We start from the raw sequence: 8030 nt of genomic DNA on the forward strand, positions 1-8030 counted from the left end.
TCCCTCCAACCCTTCCTAGGCCGACCCCTACCCCGCCTTCCTTCCACTACAGACTGATACACTCTTGAAGTCATTCTGTTTCGCTCCATTCTCTCTACATGTCCGAACCACCTCAACAACCCTTCCTCAGCCCTCTGGACAACAGTTTTGGTAATCCCGCACCTCCTCCTAACTTCCAAACTACGAATTCTCTGCATTATATTCACACCACACATTGCCCTCAGACATGACATCTCCACTGCCTCCAGCCTTCTCCTCGCTGCAACATTCATCACCCACGCTTCACACCCATATAAGAGCGTTGGTAAAACTATACTCTCATACATTCCCCTCTTTGCCTCCAAGGACAAAGTTCTTTGTCTCCACAGACTCCTAAGTGCACCACTCACTCTTTTTCCCTCATCAATTCTATGATTCACCTCATCTTTCATAGACCCATCCGCTGACACGTCCACTCCCAAATATCTGAATACATTCACCTCCTCCATACTCTCTCCCTCCAATCTTATATCCAATCTTTCATCACCTAATCTTTTTGTTATCCTCATAACCTTACTCTTTCCTGTATTCACCTTTAATTTTCTTCTTTTGCACACCCTACCAAATTCATCCACCAATCTCTGCAGCTTCTCTTCAGAATCTCCCAAGAGCACAGTGTCATCAGCAAAGAGCAGCTGTGACAACTCCCACTTTGTGTGTGATTCTTTATCTTTTAACTCCACGCCTCTTGCCAAGACCCTCGCATTTACTTCTCTTACAACCCCATCTATAAATATATTAAACAACCACGGTGACATCACACATCCTTGTCTAAGGCCTACTTTTACTGGGAAAAAATTTCCCTCTTTCCTACATACTCTAACTTGAGCCTCACTATCCTCATAAAAACTCTTCACTGCTTTCAGTAACCTACCTCCTACACCATACACTTGCAACATCTGCCACATTGCCCCCCTATCCACCCTGTCATACGCCTTTTCCAAATCCATAAATGCCACAAAGACCTCTTTAGCCTTATCTAAATACTGTTCACTTATATGTTTCACTGTAAACACCTGGTCCACACACCCCCTACCTTTCCTAAAGCCTCCTTGTTCATCTGCTATCCTATTCTCCGTCTTACTCTTAATTCTTTCAATTATAACTCTACCATACACTTTACCAGGTACACTCAACAGACTTATCCCCCTATAATTTTTGCACTCTCTTTTATCCCCTTTGCCTTTATACAAAGGAACTATGCATGCTCTCTGCCAATCCCTAGGTACCTTACCCTCTTCCATACATTTATTAAATAATTGCACCAACCACTCCAAAACTATATCCCCACCTTCTTCTCTTTTTTTTAGTAAATGTATACAGGAGAAGGGGTTACTAGCCCATTGCTCCCGGCATTTTAGTCGCCTCATACGACACGCATGGCTTACGGAGGAAAGATTCTTTTCCACTTCCCCATGGACAATAGAAGAAATAAAAAGGAACAAGAGCTATTTAGAAAAAGGAGAAAAACCTAGATGTATGTATATATATATATGCATGTGCGTGTCTGTGAAGTGTGACCAAAGTGTAAGTAGGAGTAGCAAGATATCCCTGTTATCTAGCGTGTTTATGAGACAGAAAAAGAAACCAGCAATCCTACCATCATGCAAAACAGTTACAGGTTTTTGTTTCACAGTCATCTGGCAGGACGGTAGTACTTCCCTGGGTGGACCCCCGGTTAACGATTTTAATCCGTGCAAGAGGGGTAATTGTTATGCGAAATAATCGTTATGTGAATGAATTTTCCCCATAAGAAATAATGGAAATAAAATTAATCCGTGCAAGACACCCAAAAGTATGAAAAAAAAAATTTTTTACCACATGAAATATTAATTTTAATACACACAAACTGAAAAATGCATGCACACTTACATGACACTTACTTTTATTGAAGATCTGGTGATGATTGATGGGATGGGAGGAGGGGAGAGCATTATCTTCTTACTGTTTAGAAGGGGAATCCCCTTCCATTACGACTTGAGGTAGCAAGTCCTTTTCCGGGGTTACTTCCCTTCTTCTTTTAATGCCACTAGGACCAGCTTGAGAGTCACTGGACCTCTGTCGCACAACAAATCTGTCCATAGAGCTCTGTACCTCCCGTTCCTTTACGATTTGTCTAAAATGGGCCACAACATTGTCATTGAAATAGTCACCAGCACGGCTTGCAACAGCTGTGTCAGGGTGATTTTCATCCATAAAGGTTTGCAGTTCAACCCACTGTGCACACATTTCCTTAATCTTTGAAGTAGGCACAATGGATTCCACAACTGGCATAGGCTTCTCAGGGTTAGCCCCAAACCCTTCAAAATCTTTCTTAATTTCCATACTAATTCTCACCCTTTTTACCACAGGGTTGGCACTAGAAGCTTTCTTGGGGCCCATGGTCACTTATTTTCCAGAAACAGCACCGAAAACACTGTAATAATACGAAATATTCCGAGTGTATGCTTGGATGTTACCGCGGAGGCTGGCTGGTAAACAATGGGACGGGCGGCACATGTGAGGCTGGCTGAGGGCACATTGGACGCGTCTCGGACGAAAATCGGTGAGCGGGTTTTTAATCGGTATGCACGGCAAAAATTTTGCGATAAAAGTAAGCGGTATGCGGAAAAATCGCTATGTGATGCCATCGTTATGCGGGGGTCCACTGTATATATATATATATAATATATATATAATATATATATAAAATATATATATATATATATATATATATATATATATATATATATATATATATATATATATATATATATATATATATATATATATATATATATATATATATACAGTGGACCCCCGCATAACGATCACCTCCCAATGCGACCAATTACGTAAGTGTATTTATGTAAGTGCGTTTGTACGTGTATGTTTGGGGGTCTGAAATGGACTAATCTACTTCTCAATATTTCTTATGGGAACAAATTCGGTCAGTACTGGCACCTGAACATACTTCTGGAATGAAAAAATATCGTTAACCGGGGGTCCACTGTATATATATATATATATATATATATATATATATATATATATATATATATATATATATATATATATATATATATATATATATATATATATATACATATATATATATATATATATATATATATATATATATATATATATATATATATATATATATATATATATATATATATATATATACACACACACAAAAGACCACAACCCGACTGAGAATACTAAACTGTAATTCGGGGGAGACACTGGGGAAAACAATAGGGAAACGATTAACCAAAGACTGACCAAAATACTCTAGCTATATACTTATCCAAACTTCCTACCACTACAGATATCAGTACTAGAACTCAACACACAATTCAGGATATAAATAACCATAATTTAAACCTAGAAGATGATTGATCACGTTGACCCTGATCTAAACCTCCATAATCTGACACCCAATCAAAACCTATTGGAAAGTAACTGCCTTTATTACACAGCATCACAAGCCACCACTATCCTAAACAATGCTAAAAGTCCATCAGTACTTAACTACAACATCAGGTCCTTAAGCAAACACTATGATGACCTCCTAGCACTCCTTGAATCACTAAAGACACCCTTCTCCTGCATTATTCTTACTGAGACCTGACTTAAGCAGGACACAATAGATATCTACCCTCTACCAGGATACACAGCAATTCACAACTGCAGACCAAACCAAGTTGGGGGTGGTATTGCAATCTATTACTCTAACCAATTATCTTGTCTTAGCACCACTTGCTTTAGTGATGAATATGGGGAATACATTTTTGCTAATTTTACTGTAAAAAACCTTAAGACGCCTATAACAATCGGTGCCATTTACCGGATACCTCACACAAACATCCCAAATTTCAGTGAGAAATTAAAGTCACTAATAACAAACAGACAAATGAATAAGCACCACCTTCTCTTAGCTGGAGACTTCAACATCAACCTTGGCTTACTAGATGATCAGCCTGTAACTGATTTCATCAACAATATGAACAACACACTTCTCATACCAACAATAACTAAACCAACCAGGCTCACTGAGACAAGTGCAACCATAATAGACCACATATGGACCAATATACTAGCCCCCCTTAAATCAGGGATAATCACAGATAGCACTACAGACCACTACCCTACCTTCCTCCTGACAAACATTAGTAAACCACCACTTGAATACAACAAAGTCTCATTTAGACTCCATGACGTGGCCTCAGTAAGGAAGTTCACAGCTGACCTAGAGACTGTTGATTGGCCTACAGAATTCTCCAAGGCCAATGGTATTGATGACTGGACAGACATTTTTCTTAACAAATTACTTAGACTATACAACAAACATTGTCCTATAAAAACAAAACAGATCACAAACAAACGGATTGGTTGCCCATGGCTAACCAGCACCATTCTGAAATCCATTGACAAGAAACACCAATATGAAAAGCAATATAGACAGGGCTTATACACAAAGATACTCTTAAACACTATTCATCAGCTCTCACCAAAGTAATAAAAAAAGCCAAACAACTATACTACTCCAGTAGATTCACAGACACTAGAGGAGATATAAAAAAGACCTGGAAAACACTCTCTCAGATTCCAGGGACCCACAAACTGAGAAAAACCAAGAATATTGTCCTAACTAAACCTAATGAAACACCACTACATCCCACTGACACAGCTAACAAGATAAACGACTTCTTCTCAAACATAGAATCTAATCTCGCCAGTAAAATCCCACATACCAATGCCCATGCCGGGGACTACCTAGATGGGAATTTCCCTAATTCCTTCTATCTTGCACCAACTGAGCCCACGGAAGTCATTGAGATCATAAAGTCACTTAAAAATAACTCAGGGAATCTGTCTCATGTCCCACCATTACTGTACAAGCGAGCGGCCCATGTCCTTTCGCATGCTATTTCATTACTTTTTAACAAGTCACTAGAGACTAGCACCTTCCCGAAACTACTCAAGATGGCAAGGGTTACACCAATACATAAAGGTGGTGACCCTACAGACTTAAACTATAGGCCAATATCTAACTTACCATTGCTATCCAAAATCTTTGAGAAACTCGTGCACAGGAGACTGTATTCATTTATAACGGCTCAAAACATACTCAACCCCTGCCAGTTTGGATTCAGGAAAAATAAAAGCACTAATGATGCAATCATAAAAATGCTAGATCTGCTTTACACAGCATTGGAAAATAAGGAATATCCACTAGGAATTTTTATTGACCTAAGAAAAGCTTTTGACACAGTAGACCATGACATCCTACTCCACAAATTTGATCACTACGGTATAAGAGGCCATGTGCTTGCTTATTTCAAATCTTACATTACTAATAGGTATCAGTACGTCACCATTAAAGACACAGCATCAGCAACACGGCCACTTGATACTGGAGTTCCGCAGGGAAGTGTCCTTGGTCCCCTGCTCTTCCTCATATACATCAATGACCTTCCAAACGTATCCCAACACCTGAAACCCATTCTCTTTGCTGATGACACAACTTATGTCATCTCTCACCCTAATCTTGCCACCCTCAACACCATTGTGAATGAGGAGCTGATTAAAATATCGACTTGGATGACAGCCAATAAACTTACGCTTAACACTGACAAAACCTACTATATTATGTTTGGTAGCAGAGCAGGAGATGCACAAATTAACATTAAGATTGACAACACTCTAATTACCAGAAATAATGGGGGAAAATTCCTAGGCTTATACCTTGACAACAACCTGAATTTCAGCACCCATATCCAGCATATAGCCAAAAAAGTATCTAAAACGGTTGGGATCCTCTCCAAGATACGATACTATGTGCCGCAAAATGCCCTTCTCACACTATACCACTCACTTATTTATCCATACCTCACCTATGCTATTTGTGCTTGGGGATCAACTGCAGCAACACACCTAAAGCCAATAATAACCCAACAAAAAGCTGCAGTTTACCTGGAGTTTACCTGGAGAGAGTTTCGGGGGTCAACGCCCCCGCGGCCCGGTCTGTGACCAGGCCTCCTGGTGGATCAGCGCCTGATCAACCAGGCTGTTGCTGCTGGCTGCACGCAAACCAACGTACGAGCCACAGCCCGGCTGATGGCTGAATAATCACTAAATCCCATCCCTGGCAACACACCCCCCCCACTCTTCATAGATCTAAACTTACTCCCAGTCCAGTACATCCACACTTACTACTGTGCAATCTATATCTACAGGGCCTTAAACTCTAATATCAACCTTGACCTAAAACGCTTTCTTGATAGTTGTGACAGAACCCACAGGCATAACACCAGACACAAACATCTCTACGACATTCCCCGTGTCCGACTAAACCTTTACAAAAATTCAATGTATGTCAAAGGCCCTAAAATCTGGAATACCCTAACTGAGAACTCTAGAACTGCAGACACATTCATCACCTTTAAAACTACCATTAGAAAACATCTTATCTCCCTGATACACCCCATCAACTAACTACACGAATACCACCTGGTGGTTCACACTTACACTCACTCACTCATTTGACCATAAACAGAAATATTAATCTCAGTCTTAAAATAATGAATCCTGTGATACTCCAATACTGAAACTATGTACTGTGCCAAAACAAAAGCATTCACATTGCTAAACTCACAAACTAGTATTTAGTCACTTAGCCATAATACCAACTTACCTCATAATTTGTAATATTTTACAATTAAGAATAAAACTAAGTATGCCCGAAATGCCTAGCCATGCTAAGCGTTCTAGTGGTACACTCTGTAATCACAATTTTACTACATGTAAACCAAACAATAACCAAATTTCTGTAAACTCAGCATTGTAATCCTTATAGAGAATAAACTTTGAAAAAGTTGCAAAATAATAAATGAAACCCAACCCAAGTGCTAGTCTGTTGTTGTTGTTGGGTTTATCAGGGCCACTGACAGCATAAGCCGTATCGAGTCCGGTTTCTCGATGGTACCAATAAGATAAGATAAGATAAGATAAGATTTCGTTCGGATTTTTAACCCCGGAGGGTTAGCCACCCAGGATAACCCCAAGAAAGTCAGTGCGTCATCGAGGACTGTCTAACTTATTTCCATTGGGGTCCTTAATCTTGTCCCCCAGGATGCGACCCACACCAGTCGACTAACACCCAGGTACCTATTTGCTGCTAGGTGAACAGGACAACAGGTGTAAGGAAACGTGTCAAATGTTTCCACCCGCCGGGAATCGAACCCGGGCACTCCGTGTGTGAAGCGGGAGCTTTAGCCACAAGACCACCGGGCCACCCACCAGACCAAGGCTGGGCGATGAAAGAAAAAGGAACAAAAGTTCCTTTGTTTACCTGGAGTTTACCTGGAGAGAGTTCCGGGGGTCAACGCCCCCGCGGCCCGGTCTGAGACCAGGCCTCCTGGTGGATCAGAGCCTGATCAACCAGGCTGTTGCTGCTGGCTGCACGCAAACCAACATACGAGCCACAGCCCGGCTGATCCGGAACTGACTTTAGGTGCTTGTCCAGTGCCAGCTTGAAGACTGCCAGGGGTCTGTTGGTAATCCCCCTTATGTGTGCTGGGAGGTCGTTGAACAGTCTCGGGCCCCTGACACTTATTGTATGGTCTCTTAACGTGCTAGTGACACCCCTGCTTTTCATTGGGGGGATGGTGCATCGTCTGCCAAGTCTTTTGCTTTCGTAGTGGGTGATTTTCGTGTGCAAGTTCGGTACTAGTCCCTCTAGGATTTTCCAGGTGTATATAATCATGTATCTCTCCCTCCTGCGTTCCAGGGAATACAGGTTTAGGAACCTCAAGCGCTCCCAATAATTGAGGTGTTTTATCTCCGTTATGCGCGCCGTGAAAGTTCTCTGTACATTTTCTAGGTCGGCAATTTCACCTGCCTTGAAAGGTGCTGTTAGTGTGCAGCAATATTCCAGCCTAGATAGAACAAGTGACCTGAAGAGTGTCATCATGGGCTTGGCCTCCCTAGTTTTGAAGGTTCTC

General features: G+C 41.0%; 1 protein-coding gene across 2 annotated transcripts in view; it reads right to left on the reverse strand.

The window, feature by feature from the left end:
• LOC128686538 (trafficking protein particle complex subunit 13-like) overlaps positions 1–6968 on the reverse strand; it is a 77596-nt gene extending 70628 nt beyond the window's left edge. For both annotated transcript variants that reach the window (XR_011391893.1, XM_070084234.1), the window contains exon 1: positions 6929–6968. The gene's annotated coding sequence lies outside the window, so the exon portion shown is untranslated. The remainder of the gene's footprint in view (positions 1–6928) is intronic.
• Between the last annotated feature and the right edge of the window lie 1062 nt (positions 6969–8030).

This window comes from Cherax quadricarinatus, chromosome 12 (assembly GCF_038502225.1).
Source record: "Cherax quadricarinatus isolate ZL_2023a chromosome 12, ASM3850222v1, whole genome shotgun sequence".
NCBI lineage: Eukaryota > Metazoa > Arthropoda > Malacostraca > Decapoda > Parastacidae > Cherax > Cherax quadricarinatus.